Here is a 26,937-nt window from a genome sequence, read left to right as displayed (position 1 = left end):
AAATTTTATTTGAGAAATCTCTATTAATTCTCCTTTTCATATTTTTTCTCATTAAGATGCAATTTAAGTGTACCTCTCTTTCATTAGCTGGGCCATTTAAGCTAGGTGGTATACCTTTAATCTCTGAGAAAGCTTAGGTGATATGCTTGTCTACAGACAGAAGAAGGTTAGAAACTGACTTCTGATGAGATATGTAAAATAAAGAGTGTGCTCATGCACAATTCCTAGGCCATGCCACACACTTCCCACTTTCATCATTCTTAGTGAACACATAAGTGAAAACAGGAATAGAACATTTAATGTTGTCTTTTTTTTATATATCAGTAAGCAAAGATGCAAACCTGCGCGGCTCCACCTCAGGGAACCCCAAGGGGTACATTTGTGCAGGGACTTAACCTCCCATATCAGGCTCTAAGGAAGCAGAGTAATGAGACCCTGACATGCTACTGGCTGACATATAGGTTTTATTAGATTAAAAGCTCTGAAATGCCCATAAGGCAGAATGAGTCGTTGCATATTTTCTGCTTCTAGAAGGCATAGAATTCTAGTCCATAAACCAAGTGCATGCAGCTCATATCTGTAAATCTTTTTTACATCAGCGTTGCCTGTGTTTCTTCCTATTGTTTAGGAATATATTTCCTTGAACATATGACTTATGCTAATACAGTATTTCTGATTCAATATCAACTATTTATGTTCTGTATAAAAATAACTTTATAAAATATTTAAGTACTTTAAAACATATTATGTTCAATGATCTATTCCAATAACCCAAAGCCTGCACATAACAAATTATTCCAGAAAAAATTACTATATTTCTCTAACATATAGACTAGGCTTAATTGTTCTTCTTTATCTAATATTGTAATTACGTGGTAGCATGATTAACAGATCTTTATATGTGCTTAAAACCCTAAATTTCTAACTATGTTTCCTAACATTTTAAATACAGTTACAATTTTTATTTTTTTAGATGTTGAGATACTGATGGTTCTTAGCTCTCCGATTATATGCCAGCTCTCCTTGAACATGGAATAATCAATAGTCTAAGTTGGCCCCAAAGATTACCCCTCCAGCAGTAGTTTCCCTCCTGCATAATTCCAGAGAATGTCACTATAATAGATTTTACTCTCATTATTTGGTCATGTTACATAGCACACTTGACCTTAAAATAGAGCACAATTTAATCACATGAGCCTTTCTATAAGCAGAGAGTTTGTCTAGTTGAAAGCAGAAGGGAAATCAGAGAAATCTGAGGTGTGATATGGATTCAATATGAGGGCAGTTCTTTATTACAGAAATGGAAGGGGCCTGTGGCATAACCTGATAGCAGCCTGGAGGAGGTGAGGTCACTCCCAGCTGACTGATAGTGAGGCAAGAGGGACCTCCATCTTACAATCACAAGGAAACAAATGCTGCCAACACTCTGAGGGGCCTTTAAGCTGATCTTTTTGCAGTCAGGCCTCCAGATGAGGGTGCAGTTGGCCAGCACCCTGATAGCCTTATGAGACCCTGAGAAGAGGACTTGGCCAAAATGTGGCAGGCTCCCGACCAACAGAAATTGTGCAATAATAAATCTGTGTTAAATGGCTAAGTTTGTGACAATGCAATAGACAGAAAAATACAGTACTCTGTGGATTAAGGAAGTTCAATGGAAAGTATTGTATTTTGAAATTTCTACGCAATTTTTATTTTATTTTTGATATTATTATTATTTTTGAGATGGAGTCTTGCTTGTCGCCCGGGCTGGAGTGCAGTGGCATGATCTTGGCTCACTGCAACCTCTGCCTTCCGGGTTCAAGTGATTCTCCTGCCTCAGCCTCCTGAGTAGCTCGGATTGCAGGCACGCACTACCACACCCAGCTAATTTTTGTATTTTTAATAGAGACAGGGTTTCGCCATGTTAGTCAGGCTGGTCTCGAACCCTTGACCTCGTAATCCTGCCACCTCAGCCTCCCAAAGTGCTGAGATTACAGGCGTGAGCCATCTTGTCTGGCCAATTATTATTATTATTTTAGAAATTTATCAGTGATGCTTTTCCATTCAGCTTTAATGAGGTGTAATGACAAAAAAATTGAATATATTTATGTATGCTGTACACTGTGATGCTTTTTTTGTTTTTTTTTATTATTATACTTTAGGTTTTAGGGTACATCACTGTGATGTTTAGATATTTGTATACATTATGAAATGATTACCACAATCAAGCTAGTTAACATATACATCACCTCTCATAATTATCTTTTTCTGTAGTGAGAACATTTAAGACCTACTCGCTAAGCTGATTTCAATTATACAATGTAGTATTACTAACTATAGTCACCATGCTCTACGTTAGATCTCCAGAAATTACTTTTTCTGCATAATTGAAAATTTCTATCCCTTGACCAACATCTCTCCATTTCCCCTAACCCCAGTTCCTGGTAACCACCATTCTACTTTCTGCTTCTATAAATTCAACTTTGGATTCCACATATAAGTGAGAATATATATTCCACATATATATATATATATACACACACACACACACACATACACACACATATATACATATATATCTGTGTATGTATGTGTGTATATATACATATATACACATATATGCATGTATACACATATATACATATATACGTTTGTGTGTGTGTGTGTGTGTGTATATATATATACACATATATGTATATATCTAACCTTTTCTTTATCCGTTCATCTGTTGGCTGACATTTAGGTTGATTCCATATCTTGTCCTCTATGAATAATGTTGCAATGAACATGTTTTAATTAAAAATATTCATGAATATATATATTGAACATTCACAATGTACCAGGCATTAGGTTCCTATTTACATAAAGTTTCTCATTTGGTCTTTAAAAATACAGTGAGAGATAATACTACTGTAACTCCCACTTTACAGATAAAGAAACTGAGGCTTACAGAGTTTAAGGAATTTCCTCTGGGTGAAAATGGTTACAAAGTTTCAAATCCAAAATATAAAACCAAGCAGTTGGATTGCAGAGCTTATATGTTTACCTCTCCCTTCAGGGTTTCATAGAGCCTCAGAGCATGGGTGACCCAGTTCCAAATTCTGATAGAAAAACAAGCAATGTGGTTAAGACCCTAGATAATACATGGGAAATCAGTGAGTGGAGTAGGAACATCACACGGGATGGGAGGGGGGTCTTAAAAATGCATCAAAATCAGCACACCTTCTAAACCAGCATTTGCAATTTATAAAGAATTTTAGGTAATTCATCTGCACATTGAAGTTTAATTTGGGAATATAGATTGGTACAGCCACTGTGGAAAACAGTATGGAGGTTTCTTAAAAAAAAAAAAAAAAAAAAAAAAAAAAAAAGAAAAAGAAAAAAAAAGAAAAGAAAAGAACTATCATATGACCCAGCACTTTCTCTTCTGGGTATATATATCCAAAGAAAAATAAATCACCACCCTGTAAAAATATCTGTGCTCCAATGTTCACTGGAGCATCGTCCTCAATAGCTCAGGTACAGAAACAACTGAAGCATCCATCAAGAAGTGGATGGGTAAATAAATTGTGGCATATGTACAAAATAGAACACTATTAAACCTTAAAAAAGGGCATGAACCTAGGGGTTTGCACGTGGATGAACCTAGAGGACGTTACGTTAAGTGAAATAAGCTAGGAACAGAGAGACAAATGCCACAAGATCTCACTCTTGAAAGCTGATATCCTAGAAGTAGAGAGAGGAGAATGGTGGTTTCCAAGGGTAGGGATGTTTTGAGGAGTGAGTAGGGTGAGGAGACGTTTGTCCAAGGATACAAAATTTCAATTATATAGGAGGAATACTTCAAGAGATCTGTTTTACAACATGGTGACTATAGTTAGTAATATATTGTATTCTTGGAAAATGTTGAGAGTGGATATTAACTGTTCTCACCACAAAAGTAACTATGTGAGACAATACCTATGTTAATTAGCTGGATATAGTCATTCCAGAATGTATACATATTTCAAAATTTCATGTTGTACATGGTAAATACATAAAATTTTATCTGCCAATTTTTAACAATTGAACACATGTAATCATTATCCTAAGAATTCCAGAAAGGTGAATATGAATTTTTTGTTTGATGATACGGCCTCAGGCAGATCATTTCATCTGTCTTCCTGACAGTTTCACACTTCTATAAAACAGAGATAAATTACCATTTTTTAAAAAGAATTTAATTATGCCTAATGTTCAGCATATTGTCTGCCACAACATAATTAATAAATAATAAGTCGTTTTAGTTTTTTTTGTCGTTGTTGTTGTCATTGTTGTTTTTTAATGATGAAGGTAAACCAAGGAGGGTGGAGGTTTTAAAACTTCTTAGTTTTTCCTTCTCTCTGGAGCCCAGCAGTGGCTTCATGAGACCAAGTGTCTAATTTGAGGATCCAGTCTCCAGGTAGTACAGATGGGCTATAGAGGAATTCCAGAACGAGATGGGAAAGACTCAGCAGGCCCACAGCTCTGTGAGCTGTTATCATGAAATAGCAGCTTGGAGCTGGAGTTAGCTATGTGCTTACCTTTCCCTCTGAGAACGAAACTGCACTGATAACATGAAATCGTACCATTTCTCAACATGTGACGGTGGTCTCTTTACATTCTCAAAGCCTTGAGTCATAACTATCTGTTTTCAAAAGTTGACATGATCAGATCAGTTACTGTGAAAACCAGAAACGTTTTATTTTCGTCTTTTTATGTGAGTAAAAGATACAATAAAATCTTAGTAATTAAATATATTGACTTAACTGTTTTCACTTATACTCCTTTAAAAAGCTATTTTTTTAAAGCCCGAATCATTGCTTCTCTGTACATTTAATCTTCAGTCTTGGAATTGCTTCTGAGGGGAAAATTACTTTTAAAATAATTTTCTTTGCAGTTAGGAAAATGAGGACCTATAGTCCTAACATGCTCTTAATTTGGGAATTACTTGTTTCACTGCTCAGAGAACAAAATTATTGGCAGTGGAAAAATTGCACACAAAACAAAGAGTTAACCCCTATGGTGATTTAATCTCTTGAGAAAGGATTTCAGCCTGGTACAAAAACTGATAAGATATTTATCTACAAGTCATAGAACGGCTTATCAACTTGATCCTTTGATTGTTTATAAATACTATCATAAGCCTATTCAGTTCTAAGCTGATATTTCCCAAAGTGAGTTCCTTCACTTAATAATGCCTCCTTCTTACAGCTTATTACACTTTTTTAATAGTCCCAGGAATTTACATTTATTCTAATTTCATCAGTTTAAAGGCAGTAAAGTGTTCATGAACACAGTTTTTTTGTGTACTTTAGGATGGAAACCACCTGTGTGAGATAGTAAGGATGGAAAAGCAAAAATCAGCCAACTCTGAGGTTGTGCACAGATGTCCTGACCACTACCAGATGAATACGATATCTGATAATGATACAGTTTGGCTGTGTCCCCACCCAAATCTCATCTCGAATTGTAGCTCCCATAATTCCCCATCTTGTGGGAGGGAACTGGTGGGAGATAATTGAATTATGTGGGTAGTTTTCCCCATACTGTTCTTGTGGTAGTGAATAAGTTTCAGGAGATCTGATGATTTTATAAGAGGTTTCCCCTTTCTCTTGACTCTCATTCCCTTTGCCTGCCACCATGTAAGATGTGCCTTTTGCCTTCTGCCATGATTGTGAGGACTCCCCAGCCACGTGGAACTATGAGTCCATTAACTTCTTTCTTTTTTTTTTTTTTTTAAGATAAATTACCCAGTCTCAGGTATGACTTTATCAATGGCATGAAAATGGACTAATACAAATACTTTTCAAAAAGATTAGGGATTAATTAATTACCAATACCTACTCATGGAGATAATATTTTCTTTTTTTCTTGATAGGGAAAATCCAGTGGATTCCAATTGTTCTTTATAGAAAAAAGGTGATTTCTGTCAACTCCACTTAATTAAGAGTTTACCTTGGATTTTAATGTTGGGAGCAGGCAGAGAAAAAAAGAACGAACATCCTCCAAAGGGAACCAGAATGCATTATAAACTGAGTAAAAAGTCAGAGACAAATGCCCAATGTGATCCTTGAGATAAAAACGAAAATGGCCATTGTTCATCAAATGGCATTAGTTCACTAAGAAAATGGTCCTGGAAATTAATTTTGCTAAAAGGTCTTTAATGAAAGCAAAGTAAGTACAGAATGAGAATAACAAAGAGTCGGAGAATAAGATATTAATTGTCACAGTAGATAAATTTTTGGAAATCTGACTGGATGAACAAAGTTAAATTTCCATAAGAACATACTTCAGGAAGTAGTATCACAAAGATGTGTCTGTATATACATTTCTAATACATGTCCATTTGCAATAAACAATACGTCTGAAGATTCCTGAAGGTTATGGCTAAGCTGATCCTATTTCATGTGGTCTTGTCTTGTTTAGCAGGTGGAAATAGACAATACATAGTTATTCAGGAGGCTGTTGTTATCATATGATACAAAGTAAAGTTGATATGACTGTTTAGATGGAACAATCACAGCATGGCTTACTTTAAGAGAAAACCCAAGCTTCCTGAGTTTAGTATATGATTTATTTTTTCTTCATCTATATTAAGCAATAGTAAAAGTAAGCCTTGATAGGGGACACTTCCAATGTTTTACATTTTAGTTGAATTAAAACATATCTCCTTTTCAAAAAAATAAGACCTATAAATGATTTGTTTTCTAGGTAACTAGTGTACAATGTCCCTTCCCTCTGTCTGGTAGCTAAAGGTCTACAGTTATGAGAAAAATGGAATAACGTATGGGATAGAGGCCATAAAATATTTTAAACACATTCTTGTTACCAAGTTATTATTTCTATCTTCTATTTTTAAATTATACAGATATTTATTCATGTTGTGTTAACAACTTTGTTATTTATTCAGTCTGTTGTTAAATGGTATGAACATTTGAAAATTTAATCCTGATTGATACAAGGAGGAACATAAAAATATCTATAACAAAAATGTTTTCATGACCCCATTATTAAAAGATTAACCTTTTTTAAGGCCATGTTATGGGAACTTTTACTTGAGTGCTTACTATCAGGTGTTTTAGATGTATTTCATTTATATTATTGCAAGGATTAAAATTAAATATACCGTATATGGGAGAATTTGTATTATCATGGCCACTAAGAGTATTTAAAAGCGTTGTAAGTCGTCACACACCTCATTAACTAATATTGATTAGAATTTTGGAGTTAGAAATGTTGCTCGTTTTGCAGGTCATTACAATTAAGTGCTTGCAGCCACCAGAATCATATTTTGGTAAAGTGTATATTGCATAACCCAGGCACATTTTCATGCTAGAAAAATGTTTAAATGATATGCATTGTTTTGTATGATGGAAAGATAGGCAATCATTATGTATCTATTGCAAGGCACTGAATTGGAATATATTCAGATTGAATTTCTGAGCTGTGTTGTGCTTCAGAAATTTCTATATTCTCATCTCAATACTTAGACCTTCTCTTTCGCAACTCATCTGTGAAGATGATAATTCACTCCTTCATCAGTGCTCTATTTTGTACCTTCGGTGTCTCTACTGTGTGTCTGTCTTGAAACTATTGATTCAACAAAGTACATTCTGCCACAGTTTATACCATTTTGGAGATGAAATACTTAACTGAATCTTCTCCTGTTCATTTAGCCACTGCCCACCATTAACCTTGCTTTCTTCCTTTCTCTTTACCCATATTTCTACCTAAATGGGTTAAAAAAATTGATATAGTGTGTGTTTATTCTTTGGAAGAGTTAACAGTTAAGATTGTAGACAAAAGCATCACAATGGGAAAAACTGCCTCAGATTTTTACTTGTGGAGAGTCAGTATGAATTTTTTTTTTTTTTTTTTTTTTTTTTTTTTGAGACAGAGTCTCGCTCTGTCGCCCGGGCTGGAGTGCAGTGGCGCAATCTCGGCTCACTGCAAGCTCCGCCTCCCGGGTTCACGCCATTCTCCTGCCTCAGCCTCCGAGTAGCTGGGACTACAGGCGCCCGCCACCGCGCCCGGCTAATTTTTTGTATTTTTTTTAGTAGAGACGGGGTTTCACCATGGTCTCGATCTCCTGACCTCGTGATCCGCCCGCCTCGGCCTCCCAAAGTGCTGGGATTACAAGCGTGAGCCACCGCGCCCGGCCGAGTCAGTATGAATTTGTCAAGGACCTATCAGGGTCAGCTTGGCAACCTAGCTCACCACCACTTTTGTGATATTTCAGTAAATAATTAAGAATCTCTTTCATGAACAAGCTGACAAATGTACTGGAAAGAACAAAGGCCTCATAAAAAGGTATCATGTGATAGAATCCTAGATCCCCCTCATTGCTAGCAGCTGTACGGACTTTGATAAATATTGATAGTTTTATATATTGTACATGCACACATACACAGATACATATAAACAATTAGTTTCACATAATTGCATATATGTGATTTTATCACAAATGGCCATAGCTATTTTCTCACACAATGCAACTGTCTTGACGTAGAGTTGAAGAAAACTGGATTCAAGTTTCTATGTTCCCAGAATCTCCCACCTTTTCCAAAAAGCAATTTAATTTCTGAAAACCTTAGTGTCTTCCTCTGCAAAATAATGAGAAATGCTTGTGCTTGAGTCCAACTCTAGGATTGTAGTCCCCTTTCTATAATATAAGCAAGTTCCTCCATCTGGGCATTCAGTTATATTCTACAACATTGCCATAATCTGATATGACTCTAGGGAATATATATACTCTATTTAACCAGGTAGTAATTTAAAATTTTACAACATGCATATTTCATGTAATGTTAATAACAGTAATTTAAGTTAATATTCAATACATACCATTTGAATTCTTATAAGGTAATATTTGTTTTTAATTTTTTATTTTGCTTTGTAATAAGCTCAAAATTATTACATCAAAATGTGGAAAGATTGCCATTTTTGGTTTATAACAAGATGGTAAGAAATGCTTATAAAATTCTTATCAGTTAATCTAAGCAGGTAGAGGTCCAGTGTTAAACTTGGATATACGAAAGATGCCGCCACATAATGAATAAAACACACTGCATATTTTTATCCCAATTTTCTTTGACATTTAGTGCAAAATCTTAATTAAAATTTTGACTATGAGGCATTGACCAAGAGGCCAAAAATAATCAAAAGAGTTCAAATCTATGTGTCTTTATTGTACTTGAAGACAAAATTGTAACTAACACTGTTATGATTAGTAATACATGGTTTAACCTGGCAGTAATATAAATCAATGATCCTTTTCAAGTATTAGTTGGATAAAATTAACATTAACTCAATTCTGCTTATTTCCTGGAAGTATTTTAAACTTTAACCAATAGATATGATTTTTAAAATTTACTGTTTTTCAAATTTTAGAAGCTAATTATATTTCTAAACAGTTAGTGGATAAATTAAGAAAAGAACAACTTATATTTCTAGGGAAAATTATTTTCTAAAATTTGCAGTTACTTGAGTAGATAAAAGGACTGAATTTCAGAGATCACAATCACAGATTTATGTTTTGGTAGAAGTGGTCTGAGAATACTGGTAAAAATATACAGATGTTAGAGTATAACAGAATGAATAATCAGTATATCAATAAACATTCTGAGAACTTGCAATTTACTGGTTGACTGCACTCTCCTTGACAAAGGTCTTTTTTTTTTTTTTAAGTGACAGTATGACTTGTCATTTATTTCAGTGAAAATTTAAATGTTTCTTACAAATCCTCTGAAAAGTGAAACTGATATTTTTACAAACGGAAGTATATGCAAACAGTCACAATATGCATTAGGACACTGACACTATTTCTTACATACCAGGTAGTTCTTCGATTCTGGAGAACATCTCTTATCTGAAAGTTTTTTTTTTCTTCTACTATAAATTTGTATCTAAGTTATTTTTAAAGAGTCAAAAACAGGGCAGAGCATTTTTGAATTGATAAACAAGAATATAGGCCAGGCTCAGTGGTGCACTCCTGTAATCTCAGCACTTTGGGAAGCCGAGGCAGGTGGATCACGAGGTAAGGAGCTCAAGACCAACCTGACCAAGACGGTGAAACCTTGCCTATACTAAAAATGCAAAAACTAGCCAGGCATGGTGGTGGGCACCTGTAATCCCAGCTACTCAGGAGGCTGAGGCAGGGAATTGCTTGAACCCGGGAGGCGGAGGTTTCAGTGAGCCGAGATCATGCCATTGCACTCCAGCCTGGGCAACAGAGCGAGACTCCATCTCGAAAAAAAAAAAAAAGAATATTATACATTTGTTTTATAGTTCCACTCCAAATACGATAGCTAAAAGACAAACCAACCTTCTCTTTACAGAACACAGGCTCCAAACATAAATTGTTGTCTTATATGCTTTAGGTTTATGTATATATAAAACCATTCACCAAAGACATGCTTAATTTTTGAGAGATTAAGGTGTAAATTATGATGCCTTATTTTGGGCTAGAGTGTATGTAAGATTAGTATGTTAAGCATTGTTCAAAAATACTAGTAAGTCATAATTATGCAGAATTTTCACAAAGTTTAATGCACAGAAAAAGCCTATCATTTTGGTTACTGATCTATCTTAATGCTACTTTCTTTTAAAACAGACATTTAACATAATACCCAAGTTATAGTAACATTATGGGCTTCTCCTCCCATTGGCAATTAAATGCTTTTCTTTTCTTCTGAAAAGATGATATGGACCAACGGGTCCATATCAAAAAAAGAATCAGACTTGCCAACAAGATCGGTAGACTCTTCCCAGCATACATCTGAGTGCTGAAGGAAGAAGAAAGTTTAAATTGTTTAAAGGACTATAATTATCACACAAAATTCATTAAGAAAAAAAAAGAATGGATCTAGTATGACTAATTCTGTGTAAACCAAAATGATAAGAACTAATTAAACGCTTTTTAATCCCACATTTTTGGCAGGTGTAAGTGAGCCATGGTCTTATTTGATTTTGTTATGATTGCATCCAAATTTGCTTAAACTCAGAGTTCTGTTTAATGGTAGGATGTAAGAATTGAATTTTGAAAAACTACTCACTGTCAAAATCTCTCCTTCCTATAGGAAATTTAGCTGTCCACCATCATCTTCTAATTGTAGATCTACTCATATTGCTGCCTTGCTTATGGCTTCACAGTATTCTCATGGAAAAAAACCCAAAAGATTCAGTAATATAAAATCCTTGCTGGCCAGCCTGGCTTTAGAATACTTCTTCTTTCAGAATGTGTGTCCACCACCTCCTCCTCTCTAAGGCTTTTACTGCACACACCTTCCAGTCTCACTAAAGAACTAAGGACGCTCTTCTCTCCTAATGAAGTTGTGTTTACTTCTCAGGTCTCAACTTACATACAAATTTTTCCAGAGAATTTCCTGAAACACTCACCTCTCTCACCAGACTAACTTGCTCCAACTACTCACATAGATAGTATACCATTTATCATTCTAATTAAGCAATAATGTGTAGCTTCTTTATTCACATCTGTCTTAAAGGTAGGGACAGTGAGAGAGAATCATGCCATTCAAATAGAAGTTTTATTCTCAGCATCCAGCACATCCATTCACCATAGTAGAAGCTCAGTGAGTATCTGTCCAATTAATGAATAAATGTCGAGCACTGTATCCTACCCTTATGGATACCATAGTTTAGTAAGGAAGCAGAGAGTTGGCAAAAACAAATGTGGGAAGTATGATAATGGATATATTAAAAAGTGCCTTGTTGTCCACTAGGAGGAAAGGTTTTAATTTAATCTGAGTTGAGAAAGAAGGCCTACATAAGGAAGCTTTGTGATTTCACACTGAGGATAACAGTGAGCAGGAGTTGGCTCCGTGAAGGACCCGAAATGAGAGGAGGACAGACTGAGAGAAGATCACCTTCAAACTCTCTGAAGCAGACAGTGTAGTCTGTGTAGCACTAGAATGCAGATGTCCACTTCACATGGTGGTGTGAGTTTGCACAGGGCCATTTCCTTGGTGACCTGTGTGTCCTAAATCCAAGGGGACTCTCCCAGAACATTCTATTGTGATAAAGATTCTTGGGATTTTCTGATTCCTGAGATGGGAAAAACTTAGTTCATGTAATGGCAAGTTGGGGGCTCAGGATATGATTCAATTTTAATAAAACAGTAACAGCAATAAAGAAATGTGTCAATATTTGCTGTAAGTTTATAGACTAAAATTCTTAGTTTATACATATGCAGCCACAAACACACACACATACACATGCACAGAGGCAGTTGTGAAAAAACACATACAAATATACAGGATTGGATGAATGCGAAGGGAAACTTACTTCTCTTTTTGCTTTATACACTTGTAAATGTACACATTTCTCTCTTGTTTGAAATTATTGTGTGGCATTCTTTTCGCATTACTTATGTAATCAAAACTCTCAAAAGCTAAGTAAAAATTAAGTAGAAATACATGTCAAATTTAGCCAATAGCTTGTCTAGTATCTCTGACTGAAGTTGACTTTATGGTATGAAAAATGTGCCTTTTTTTAGCTGAGAAATCATCACACTTAGGTATGCCTTGGAGAAAGGTAATATGGGACAATAGCACTCTGCAAAAATTATGATGAGCTATTGTTTGTATAATTTTTAATCACTCATATTCAAGACTTGATTTTCTATGCTGATACTAACGTGGGATTTCTCTGCTTCAAGCCATCTAAATCAGCTATGCAAAGGGGTGAAAGTTCTGGGGATTTGTTTGGCAACACGTTTGTGAAAGGCCGTTTGGTGCAGCTGCCTTCCATTTGTTTCATCAAGAGACTAAGCTAAACTAAAGTAGTTCTTCATGATGAACTGGCAGGAAAGTGCCAAGATAGTTTTATTGCTTAGCAACTTGGCAGGAGGAAATGTTAAAATATTACAATCTCTCATATCTATGAACTGAGACAGGCTTTCAACTGATGGCTCTCCAGCTCGAACGTGATTAAGATGCAGCCACATGGCCCTGGCTTATATTTTGAGCTGATAGGAGGAAGATAGGGAAGTTGGATACTTTTAAATGTATAAATAGTAATTTCTCAGAAAACATTTGCTGATTTGAGCCAAATGCTAATCTGAGGAATTAAGCTGTCTCCGTTGTGATGTTGATAAGTACTGCAACCCTTATTGATCAATGGGATTTCCTTTGCATTTCAGAAGGAAGGATACGTCTATTGAGAAATTGTATGCCAAGTAAAATCCTGAGATAAACAACTTTATAGAAGAGAAAAACTGACAGTTTACCATACATTTTTGGAATTTAAAGAGTTGTTGTGGTGTGTTTTCTTTTTGTGCAAATTATGGAATAGATGAAAGTGACAGAGTGATGACACCAGCTAAATGGAAGCATAATGTAGACGGTTATTGCAGATGCCTTACTACACAGCTCTGCCAGCGCACATGCTTCCTGCAAACCTACTGCAATTTAAACCCGTGGGCTCCTTCAACCAATGATGCTAATTTGCCAATGGAGCAATGGCTTTCTTCTCTAAACACTCACCTACAAAGGAGTATGTATTAGCCAATAATGTATGTGCTCAGTAAAAACTGGCAATATAACACACACATTTTAAATATAAAGACCACTTTCATTACTATATTAAATCATAGGGATTGAATTAATAAATCACAGTGTAAATAACTCTCCAGAATTATTACTATTATTTTTAATAAAGAAAGGTAATATTTGGGGAAAAATTATATGGTACTAATTTTTCCAAAACATCAAATTATTGGTAGAAAAGTTACAAGAGTACCTTGTTCCCTGTTTTGTCTTAAAGGATTTCGGTTCATAATTGAATTTATATTAAGCATGAACAACAGTTTGCAATTGACATTGTTTCATTCAAAGCTAGTATTTTCATATATATAGATGAGTCCAACATATATATATGTATATATGTACACATATATATTCAATTATATATATATAATTATACATATATAATTATACATATATAATTGAAACTGAATAAGATAAAATGTATCATGTCCAAAATTAGAGGGAAATTTGACAGCAAAACAAAAGATTAAAATCTTTGTCTCTATGATGTTAAAATTAAGATCTTGCAGATTTGACTCAAGATCTATTTGATCTTATTCGTATTCAAACATGCATCTGATGTGTTAAAATTAACATAATTTAAAAAATGCTTCCACCAAATTCAAGAGGAATTCATTTAAATAACCTTTTGATAAATATAAAAGGAAAACATTCATTTTGTTTTTCTCCCCAACTTTATAAAATATCAATTATTATGGCCACTTTGGGGGCAAATTTTAAGAAAGAAAAGCAATTCAAAATTTCAGTGACATTGAAAAAGACATTTAAGTGATACCTACTTGCGTGTTCTAAATTGGTTTTAAGTATAGTTTTTTTTTGTTTTTTTTTTTGAGACGGAGTCTCGCTCTGTCGCCCAGGCTGGAGTGCAGTAGCGCAATCTCGGCTCACTGCAAGCTCCGCCTCCTGGGTTCACACCATTCTCCTGCCTCAGCCTCTCCGAGTAGCTGGGACTACGGCGCCCGCCACCACGCCCGGCTAAATTTTTTGTATTTTTAGTAGAGATGGGGTTTCACCGTGGTCTCGATCTCCTGACCTCTTGATCCACCCGCCTCGGCCTCCCAAAGTGCTGGGATTACAAGCGTGAGCCACCGCGCCCGGCCTTAAGTATAGTTTTAATCTTTCTATATTTTATATTATAAAATAAATATAATTCTTCCGTATTTCTAACACTTTCATATTGCAAATGAGGTACATAGGCCATTTTATTGATGAACAACTTTCAGAACCTAAATCTTTACGTTTGCTGAGCCAGGCTGCAACACTAAAATACATTATTTGAATTGTGCAAGAAAACAATAAAAGACCATGAGTACTAATTTTTAGTATTGCAAGTCAGGGAAGACTAACTTGAATTTAAATAACAAATAAAAGTTACCACAAAGGGAGCAAGCTTTTAAACTGTGAAATAGTTCTAGCTCTACAGTAGAAATCTTGTGGTTTTCATATGATAATTTTTTTCATCAACATATCTTTTTCTATTTTTTAATTCAAAATGTAAAAGTAAATTATACCTCCAAGATCATGTTTTTCTTATTCTTTGTTTCAACAAATTGCTGATATCTTTCAAAACTGTCATTTTCTGAAATGAGCAGTAGTGTACACAGAGAAATAAAAGAGGTTATCCAGAGAAACTGCAGGTGCTTCTCCAGCCTAACCTTAACGACAGTTTATTGCTGGTCCATGGGGCCCAGTTTTGTTTAAGCAATTATCAGACTGCTTTATTTATGGCGCCCATGTGCCTGTTTTTGGCAATGGGGTCACAATAAATTATCAAAATAACGTTAATATTACAAAAATAGGCTACTTTAAAAATAGGTGGCACCAATTACAATTGAAGGAGAATAGTTAGATGAAGATTTAAATTATGCCAATTGCTCCTGGGAAATTGATGGGATGGATCAAGAGGATCTTCCCTGACTTCTAATACATGTATGTGCAGGGTTATTTCTCACAATTAAAATCAGAAATGTTAAAGGGGAACTTACAATAAAAGAGAAAGCCAATTAATATAGTCATCATTAATCACTGAGAAAGACACAGTAGTGTACTTAGTAAATGTCCTAAAGCAGCATCCAGAGAGAGAGAGACTATCAATCCCAAAAGACTCAAAAAATCTTTAGGGAGATGCAGAATTATGTCAATATTTTGCATATTATAACTATAAGACAAAGCTGGGAAGGCCTGTTCTGATATAACTTGCATGCACAGTCACACACCTGGGACCTCGTAGAATTTACTACTAAAACGTGAATGGCAATTAATGTACAAAATATGAAAAAAAGTTCAAACAATATGTGTTTGCTGTCAAGATTACTTCTGAGAAAATTTGTAAGGCAAGTTTTGAGTTGTAAGAGGCTCTTAGAAATAGAAACTGTGCTTTGTAAATCATACTATAAGGCCAGATTAAAGAATTTCATAGAGAGAGATTCACACTGAAGACTAACAAATGCTTCGATTTTAGAATAATTCATGAATTTGCTATTTTCTTCATGATGTCAGCTCGTGTTTGGTTATTTGCTACTGATCATTTCATCTTCCCTTGCTTACAATTCCAGAGTCATTGTATTTATTTATTTAATTATTTATTCATTCATTTATTCTGCTTGGTCAAAGTTTCAGGGCTTAAATGATATAGGCTTCATCACAATAGCAGATTTCTTCCCACTTTTGTTTATGTCTGTCTGATTATGGTATCAGCATTATTTTTTCTTTCCAACTTTAGAGCTACAATACTCAGGTAAAGTGGGTCCCTGGGATTTAAAACTCAAAATAATTGAATAATATGACACCACAGTGGTAGAAACATGCTTCTACTAATATGAATAAAACAGAATCACAGGGTAAGTGCACATATTAGACTTCTGTATGTGGTTGATAATAATGTATATATAATTGAGGATTGACCAAAGCATGGGTACAATTAGGCATACAAGTTCTTCTTTATAATGGTATTTTTAGTGCCAAATATAGGCCTCCAAAAGGTTCTTGGTGGGTATACTTATTGTGAGATGACATGACTTGTCTTTGATGCACACTACCCGATGTTAGAATGAGCTGTTTCATTTGGTGACACAACACAGGTAACCGTTCATCTGCTCTCATTTGTAAGAGCTTCTATGAAGTAAAATTGAGAGTTGTGTTTTTTTCCAGCAAGTTCAATTATTTCGGGTGACCTCACTCCACATGGAACTCTTCCCCCAGATGTCCATGTTGTCCATTTTGACAACTCCTACCTTCCAAAATGTTTGTTGACTTCTTACCCTCTGGTTGAGCCTGCATTTGCCTCCTCTCCTTCCGGCACACCTACCCTCTTAATTTCTTTTTTCCTGCTCTACTTCTCTTATTTTTCATCACATATTTCTTTCATATCTGCAATATAACTTACCTATCCATTATACTTATGACTTATTTGCTACTTTATTCTTCAGGGTTAGATTTTCTTCTGTTCAGTTTATTCTTGAATTCCAAAGTGTTTGGGAAAAGAACTAGACCATAATAGGTACTGTGAAAGCTGATTATTTGAATTGGGTCATTCTCATCATATCCAATGAAAACAGAGTCAAGAGGGCAGGTGCAAAAAGCACTCAGGACACAAAACATTGCTCTCCCCAAATGTAATTCACTGTAAGTCTGGCTGCTGAAACTGCCTGCTGTAATCTGACAACTGTTTTATCTAATAGTTGCCAAACCAACCTGCTACAAATCTAAGACTTACTTTACTCACTGTCAGTCACCAGTTAGACGTTCCAGCTTCTCATAACCTTACCAATGCTAATGAACTTTCTCAAAGAGCAATAATTAATATTTCTTTTTTTAGTAAAACCTCCAGCCTTCTCTTCATTCTTCAGACATGCTGAAGACCACTCGGTCTGAATATATGCTCTGATTTGTGAATTATTTATTTCTAAACTAAATGTTAAATTTAGAGATTTCTCTTTACATTTCTATTTTGACTTCAACAGTCCTCATTAATATTTCCTGAATAAATGAATAAAAATATCAGAATTAATGTGCGTTTTGAAAAATCTCTTATGAAATATGAGAGAAAAATCTGTTATACGCTTAGATCCTTAACTTGATCAGTATTCACCTTGAAATATGCTTTTATCTTATGTAATCTGGTTTTAAAACGTTAAGGAAAAAATACGCTTAAAAGTGGACCTAGTCATTTTTACTCAGCTGTACCACATCATTTGAAAAACGAAAACACTCTAAGGTGGTTTTGTTCTTTTGTTTTTGTTTGGTTTGATTTTCTTTCCTTCTTTTTTTTTTTCCTTATGTGTTCAGCCTCTTTAATGTGAATAACTGCTCTTAGTTAAACAGTCTCACAGCATCCACTTACAGTCTCCGAGTTGCCTTCACATTCTTTGTAAAAATAAAAGCTCAGTTAAAGACACCACTTTCTTTTATGGTGCAATTTGTTTGCTCTTACACTGGTTCACTCTCTTTGCCATTTGATTTCCTCAATTGAGCAATTTATGACAGATTTTTAAGGTCTACTGTCCATTACAAAAAGCAGGTTTTAAAAACTCCATCATCATCATAAGCTTAATGAGGAAATGGCAGGAAGCTCAGCAGCTTGGTGGGGGAAGTGTGTGGAGGTTTGACTCTGACAGCCAACTTGCTGTTGCTGTAATTAATAATGAAATGTTAAGTCTCTTGCTTTTTATGTGGAGACAGGGAAAATGACAGTGATTATGGAGGGAAATAAATTTACATTGTAGCTTTATAAACCATCCATAGCTTTAGGAGCTCAATATATACAAAATTACTGTTAAGATGACAGTTCCCCAAGAAAGTAGTTACAAAAATATTTAAAGCTCTGGGCTGAAGAATCAGGACATTGTAAGAATGGAGAGTAAGAAAAGACACTTTCTTGTATCCTGTCCCTCCTTTCCTACTGCTCAATTTCTTTCTACTCAGCTGTTTATAAAAAGATGAAAGATATAGCTAACTTGTCTCCCTGTGTGAATCTATTCAATGTCACCACCCACGCACTTTCCAACAGTGACAAAAGTTGCTATCACATTCCTCTTCTCAACTAACCTAATGGATCCCCCAACTACACCCCACCCCCTATCCTGGAAAATATTCTATTAAGAAGTAGAAGAACTGTGGGATTATCTGAATGAGACCTGCCAGTGAAGTCCATGTCACTGACTATTAAGTCATGTTTACCACAAGCTAATAGCCCATAGCTCAAGCAGAACTCTCACCATCTCTAGCCTTGTCCTTCTTCCAGATCAGTGCATGTAGACATGTGCTATCTTTGCCTATTAGAAGGATGGGTAGAACTCTTCATCTTCCATTCATGGAATCTGAAGATGGTACAAGGTCATGATGGTCATGCCAGCTTGATAAACTGGTGGAAAATTAAGTGCAGACTCTTATAATGAAACAAAATATTTTCTGAAGTGAAGCATCTTGGATAATATTCTCTGTAATTCTTCTCCCATTTTCTTATTTATTCCTTCTTGTTTTCCCTGTGCAAACTGCATCATTGTTAATATGGCTACCTGATAAGTGGTTGTTCCTCATCTTCAACCATTATCCCATTTCAAATCTACCTAAAAGCCTTACTTGTGGACAAGAATAATCAAAAAAAAGTGAAATTAACTAGTTAGATAACTACTGTAACTATCTTTTATGCTGAATTAAAATAACATGATTAAGTGAAGACTAGCATACTTTATTTTAACTGTTCACTTCACCATCAACAAAGGTATAAGTTTAATTATGTATATGTACACGTAATTATGTATAGATGTATAGAATACAAACAAATTTAACCATTTTACTTATCCACATGAAGTTGATTCTTTTACATGCAGGATGACTTGTAAATACATTCATAATAGAGAAATTGCAATGGTTCTGACAATTAGATTTTTGTATTATTATTTTATTTAGAACTTACTGGTAAAAATTTCATGAGGTAGAGACTAAAAACTAGATTAAAATTTGTAACTGAAAAATTTGTCATTTGGGTTGAATTACAAATACGAGTCTAAGTTTTATCTTCAGTGCCTCAGAAAGGCTGAATTAAATCCTTTTTAACTAGTTTCTAAAATTTCAGAAGTGCTACAATTTTCTCACAGACTTCTGAACTGGATTTAGGGCAAAATACAACTTGAAATGGATGGGTATGAGAATTCACTAATGATCATTCTCGAGTATCTGACTACAACATATTCTCAAAGACAAACTTACCAAGTTAAATGATCAAGGGTATGCTATGAAATTCTTTTGAAGACCCAGATACCTTCTAGTTATAAGATACTAGTTAAAATAAGCACCTCTAGAAATATTAAATAACAAAATCAATTTTACTCATTTCTTATAGAAGAAAAATTAAGAATGTTTCCATGAATCTGAAAAACAATTTTATGTATTATCAATCTTTAACTCTTTATGTTAAATTTCTGCTTATGTGTCTGAGATGATCAGCAAAGTATTCAAACAGATAAAATCATTTCAGAGTTGTATCAATTTCTAAAATGACAAGTTATTTTCGGGAAATAATATTCAATTTTGGGGTGGAATGTACGATAATCGAAAACAAAACATGTTTGATCAAAACTGAAGCCTCCGTGCAAAACACGGAGCATGGCAACGTGAGGCAGTGGCTCTTTGGAATTTGGTTCAGTTAGTGGTGGCTGGAAGGAATCCTGGGCCCGAGTTGCATAGACAAGTTGGATGAAAAGCATATGTAGCCTAAAACCCTGAGACTCCCTCACTCCTTCAATGGTCTCTCTTTTTGAAAGTATTTGAGGAAAAATAAATGTACTTGGATTAGGCCCTACCTTTTGGTTTTACTTGTATTTGACTACAGGTATGAACCCCACCTAGCGATTTTCCTTTCCTGACCTGGTAAGAGCCTGGAAATTAACTGTTCGTTGTCTAAACAACTACTCCCCGTTTCCCCCTCCTGTTGTTCTTAAGGAGTTTATTTCTTCCTCTCCTAGTCATGCACAATGCCTCTTGCACAAGGCTGCTGTGTTCTTGGGGAAAATAAAACTATGCATTCCCAAACAGCAACATCTTAAAATTGTGGATGCTTAATATAAACGTGGCAAGTATCTAATGGAAAAAGACAAATAATGTAAACACAACAGCAAACTCACTTCATGGATTTGCCCTAGTTCCTAGCAAGGGCTCCCTGTCTGCAGGTCTATTCCAAACTCTCTGTGCTCTCAATCACTTCAGAAAATTTTATTTTTTTCCTCCATAAGACTCCCCTCCTCATTTCCTCCTCCTAACTAAACTGGTATATCCCTCAAGCAGGTGCTTCCACTCAACAGTGGAAGGAGGCTGTAGCACTTCCCATCAAGGCCTTTCATCTATGTATCTATGTTTATCTATGCCTGTATCTGTTATCTATCTAATTAGAAGTAGAGACAGAGAGGGAGGTGAGGAGATTGAAATAGTAGTATAAAAAAAGAAGTTCCCAAAGGCAAAATATCCTATAAAGACTTTGCAGGCCCTCCATGGAGATACACGTTTTAAATTTTTATAAGGAAGAGCTTAAGTTCTCCTTTCCATAGCTTTTTGCCTCCTAATCATGCCCACTGCTGTGTAAGAAAAAGGGGGCACATTATAGTGCCTTTCAAAACAACCCAGCTCTCCTTGGTTAGTAGATCTGAGGTTGCAGTATTTCTTTACCTTGGGCCAGATTAAATACTTGGGCAGGACTCTACCAACCAAACATTTCTGTAAATTGAGAGGGAGCTGTAGATGAATGTATCCTTCCTTAGGTCTGGATAATCTGAGAATACTTCCTTCAGGTTCATGTAGCAGAAAGAAAAATACTTCCATTCTACCTAAAAAGTTTCTTGCAACTGAGATTTGCCTATTGACATTGTGCGCAAACCTGAGAGAAAAGAGCCACATTCAGGATATCGCTGTCTCTCAACAAGGAACAAGGTGACCTAGAATAGTAGCAGTGGAGCCATTTAATCACTCAGAAAATAAATTTTTCCATTCCAGTTCTAAAACTCTAAGAGCATTTTTATACAGGCACGTGGGAAGTAGAATACTGACACCAATAGCTAAAATCAATCTATCTTATCCCAGCAACTATGGAGCCAAGTTGGGTTAGGACTATAGTCAGAGATAAACAATTAAATCTGCAGAGCCTAATTACGTAACTAATTGGTGAAGATGCATTTTGTAAGCTGTGACAGTTGGGTCTAATTAATTGAAAAGTATATTTCATCTACAAGTGGTAGCCAATGCCGAATTCCAGATGTTTGATTTCCTAGTTTTCTCAGAGATAGTGATTTTTTTTAAAATGTTTATATAGAAGCTGACAGTTAGACATATCTATACATAGAGTCGTACATGAATGTTCACAGCAGCTTTAATATTAGCCCCAAACTGGAAAAACCCCAAATTTCCCTCAAAATTATAATGGATAAAATGGATAAATTCAATGAACATTATTCCTAAAATAAAATACGCTAAAGCAATAATAAGGAGCTAACCACTGATGTACTCAATAAGAACAAATTTCAAAAAACAAGATGCTGAGATAAAGAAGACAGAAGCAAAATAATGCACACATACGATGTCACTTATACAAAATTTAGAAAAGATATATCCTGTACATAATGACAGAACCTCCATTAGTGGTTGCCTGTGATCAGGGATTGAGATGGTGAGGGCATGTGAGACCTTTTTGTATATGATGGAAATGTGCTGTGTCTTAATTGTGGAGATGGTTAGCAGGGGATATACAATTGTCAATATGCATCAAACTGTCTAATTTAATATACATTTTATTGTATATGATAAATTGATTTTCCAAAAATCATATACACTAACTCAAACTTCCTATAGCTGAACACATTTTATATTAGGTGTTTATCTTATATTTACAGATGATGTCTAGTAAGCCTCAGAGATGTCCAGTGGGATCTGGGATTTGAACCCATGTCTATTTCAATTTCTCCTCTCATTTCTTTTTTTACACTCAGCTTTTCTTTTAAGATGCCCACATTTTCCCTATGACTAAAAAATGAAAATAAACAGAACCTTTATTTTTAAGCTCTTATCCTACTTTGCTTCTTCTGTGCAAATATTTTAAAATCATAGTTGACATTTATTCCTTCTACTTCCATACCTCATCCATCTCTTGCATTCTAATGTCCATCACCCCCTTACTGAAACAGAGAAAAAAGTCACGATCATCCAGCACTGCCAGTGATTCTCAACTTTTTAAGTAATTGACTTCGTGTGCTTCTTCAGAACACTTTCTCCTCTTAAGATTTCTGGTTCCCTTTTATGTCTCCCACTGCCTTTCCATAATCTTTTTGTCTGACTCTTTAAACTCCTCCCTTTTTCCTTCTTTCCCATGGTCTTTTCAAATATATCTAAACTAATGCTTTCTGCATACTTATTTTGCGTCTTTTTGTGAGGTCTAGTCCAACTGGCAAAATATGGTATCTCAATTTCCTAACATAAACTCATCATATCTCAAATTTAAATTTCTCAACTTTCTTAATGGAAAACACCTTGAACCTCAATTTAAACTTCATCATATTCTTCAACTTCTTCTCCCTTTGTTTTATTACACAGCTTATTTTGGCAAAATCTTAGGATTTTTTAATGTGTTTTTCATGTGCATCACCTCTCCATATCTTTACAATTGTCCTGGCAAAAGTTTATATTGATAATTAGTCTTAGTGATTATAATTATGCCCTACTTTTCTTTCTGTAATTCATCCTACACACTGTTGCTGAGTAATAATACCACTAAATCACAGCTCAGAATATATATTTTATTGCCTGCTGGTTTTTTATGTCTATGAGAAAATTTATTTCGAATGAAACAAAAACAATTAAACACGCAAAGCTGGAGCACGGAAAAGCACCAGGCATGTTAAGGGCCGGGGATAGATAGATGAAAGAGCATGCTTGCTATCTTTGTCTTAACATTCAAAGACCTGTTAATTTCCATTTCAACACTCACTTTTTGTCAATTTTATTTTCCACAGATCATTTTCAAGCATCCTTTGAAATAAATCCACTAAGATCATTTTGCCCAGAGCTTGCCCATTTTGTACCTCTGCTGAGATTTTTCTCATTTCCTGGAATTATGACAATATTAAGCATAACCGTAAAAATTATAAGTATCATTTGTATGGTGTAATAGTAGGTCCAGTCCAACATTGCCTAGCAACTTGCACACACCATTGCATTTCACCCTTGCAACAATTCCATGTGGTTCGGTCAGCTATGTCTACTTTACAGATGAAGATATGGAAACTCAGAGGTGTTACATAACTTGCTACCATCACACAAGTCACAAAATCAAGCCAGTCTGTAACCTAAGAAACTCTAACCCTTCTCACTTTAATACACTACCTTTATTATCCTACATTTAATTTATTTTTTATACAACTTTGTTCATGACAATCTTTGTTCCTTTAGTTGGAAGTTTTTATTCTTCAATTTCCCAAGGGGAAGATTTTACAGGTTAAACGTTTTTGTCACTTGTCACTTAGCAACTTAACATTCTAGTCATTTATGCACAAGTTACTATCTCTGCAAAATGTGAACAATTTGAAGACGAAAAATTATGTATCATATATCTTAAATCCATCCCACTGTAGCTCTTTACAGAGAGACAATACTCAGCAAATATTTATAAGAATAATGATATGCAAATGTGCATACTTCTGTCTTACTAGAATATAATTTAGAAAATGTACTTGACAAATGAAAAGTAGCATCAGATTATTCTTGTTCAAAATATTCCTCATTGGTAAACACTAATGCCTGGACTAAGTTTTGAAGACTGTACTTCTCAGTGAGGGAGAAGAAGTGGGAAAAATTCTTTAGTGTGAGAATATCTTAGGGGAACAGCTATAGTTTAAAAAAAAAATACTGCTTTGTTTTATTCCTGTTATTTCTCTTTTATCATAATATTAAATTTGTATTTATAGTTGAAATAAAAGGATATGTATCTTGAGAGATCATGTGTCAAAATAATTGAAGGACATTTTTTGTCATTTGTGTGAAATAAAAGTGTTTTAAGTGTAGAAAATGTTACCTATGTGTGATAGAAATAAGTTTATATCCTATGAGCAGGTAACAAAAAAAAAAAAAAAAAAACTAGCTGGACTTTTTCTCTTAGGATTATATTTTCTTTGGATGACAATGATAAAAAGTCTCTTCACTATGTAAATTTGCCAATCTAAGAATAGAGTGCATTATCTTACTGAGTTTCATCTTGCACCCTCAGCATCTATTATTCCTATTAACTCCAAGTTCAACCTCCACCTTGCCCTTTTCTTCTTCTAATTGGCAATGGGCAAATCATTTCTGGTCAAGATCAGGAGCTCATCTGTGGCTCTAACCTTGAACATCAATCCAACTCGAGTGAATCCCATTAGCATCAGACTAATAAATGCAAAGATCTAGTGAAGAACAATAATGAACTTTGGCTCACACATCAATCTTTGGCACCTCAGAAACTAAGTGTAATGAACAGTAGGTCACAACCTATAGCTTTCATAAAATGTCCCAGTTGAGATAGCATATTACACATTTAAAACAGTAATGATGCCAGGTCATTCTGTCAGACATTTGTCAAGTAAGGATGTGCTCCTACATATCTAGCTCTGCTAGTAAACCAGTATTCAGACACGTAATGGCTGCTTGTATCTTCAATTATCTCCATCCTATCACATTCAGAGCTGCTTCCAGAGAGTCCAATACTACAGCCTTAGGCTATGGGATGATGATCGCATACCCTACAAACACATGAGAGCAACCTCAAATCTTCTAAATTGTACCAGTTCTGGGCTTCTTTTGCATGATCATTTATCTGAAAGGACAAGAAATAATTTGTAATTTCAGAGTGTGATGCAAAAGACACACATATTACTCAACTTCAAACTACTGAGGGGAAGAAAAATAAGATTTCGGTTAATGTTCTATGGCTCAAATATAGTAAAGTCACCTTGGATTCCTGTATTCAAGACTAATCCTCCTGACCTATTCTTTCCTTACCATTTAATTACTTCTTTTCACCTACTTTTCTCTTTTTTTTTTTTTTTTTTTTTTTTTTGAGACGGAGTTCCACTCTTGTTGTCCAGGCTGGAGTGCAACGATGTGGTCTTGGCACACTGCGACCTCCACCTCCCAGGTTCAAGGGATTCTCCTGCCTCAGCCTCCCAAGTAGCTGGGATTACAGGCACGAGCCAACATGTCCAGTTAATTTTTGTATTTTTGCAGAGACCAGGTTTCACCATGTTGCCCAGGCTGGTCTCGAACTCCTGACCTCTCGGCCCCACAAAGTGCTGGGATTACAGGCATGAGCCACCGTGCCCAGCCATTTTTCTCTTTCACTTATTTATTTTAGCATCTTTCTCCCTTCTTGTAGCTCATTTTTTTATGTGCTTATTTGAAAATGCACAATATAGTTGTTTTTGATAGACTTAAAATGATTTCTGCGGCATGCTATGAATATGCAATACCCCCGCAATCCACCCCACACATATTTTGAGAATTTTTATCCTTCTTTGTAAAATTAGCCAGAAGTCCCTCTTTTAACACATGTTCGCTTCCTCATTCTTTGGTGAATTTTGTTTTTCCCATAAAACATATTTTAACATGGGAATGAATAAATGTATAGGGAATATGAGACAACCTGTTTAACATCCTTTTTATATGGCATTGGGGATGATAAACGCAATGGTCATTTACTTAACATCTTGGTAATTAGCTGCTTGGAGGTTGCAAGGCCTATAACCTGTCTTTTTGATGCATCTGCCATTTCTGCAAGTGGCTGGAGTGGAGGTACAAATGAAGCTGAATAGATGAGAGACTGCAACTGTATTCACTGATAGAGTAATTGCCTACTTTGTGAATAGGATGCATTCTGGAAGTATATCAAATATATAGAGCAAATACTCAAATAGAATAGAACAAGAAATTGCTATAGTAAAACAAACTTTTCTTGATATTTACCACTTTTTATATTTTACTCAAAGTGTATATAAGTTTTTTTATATGCAAGATAAACTGATAATTTCAACACAATCTGCACTACTTTGAAAAATGTACACCAGGGCCCTTCATGACTTGTATACAGTCCTGGCCATTCTTTTTATCTCAAACCAAAGAAAGATATGATGAAGGCAGTAGCTTTTTCTTAGTGCCTCATAATATCTAATAGCAGAAAGTGAGCTGCATAGCAGAGCACATTAGTTTTTATGTATCTACAGGACAGAAGGGCCACTTAGCTGATGGCTCCAGGTTTCCTTGATATAATCTAATGTTCCTATGACCTCAAAGACTGAACACATTTCCCTAAGTGCTTCACTTAGCACCTAGGAGCAACTTGGAATCTTCGAAGAATAAAATC

At 35.1% G+C, this 26,937-nt stretch overlaps 1 protein-coding gene and 1 long non-coding RNA gene across 3 annotated transcripts in view; one reads left to right on the top strand and one right to left on the bottom strand.

The window, feature by feature from the left end:
* Nucleotides 1-26,937, top strand: part of CDH12 (cadherin 12) — a 1,061,064-nt gene that overhangs the window by 672,309 nt on the left and 361,818 nt on the right. The window lies entirely within an intron of this gene.
* LOC116456704 (uncharacterized) lies at nucleotides 4,277-11,090 on the bottom strand. Its single transcript, XR_009210526.1, has 4 exons — nucleotides 11,055-11,090; nucleotides 9,484-9,558; nucleotides 4,542-4,641; nucleotides 4,277-4,434 (listed from the first exon to the last, which is right to left on the bottom strand). It is a non-coding gene; the product is annotated as an uncharacterized LOC116456704 (long non-coding RNA).

This window comes from Hylobates moloch, unplaced genomic scaffold, assembly GCF_009828535.3.
Source record: "Hylobates moloch isolate HMO894 unplaced genomic scaffold, HMol_V3 SCAFFOLD_17, whole genome shotgun sequence".
Lineage (NCBI taxonomy): Eukaryota > Metazoa > Chordata > Mammalia > Primates > Hylobatidae > Hylobates > Hylobates moloch.
This window is presented reverse-complemented; position numbering and strand designations above follow the sequence as displayed.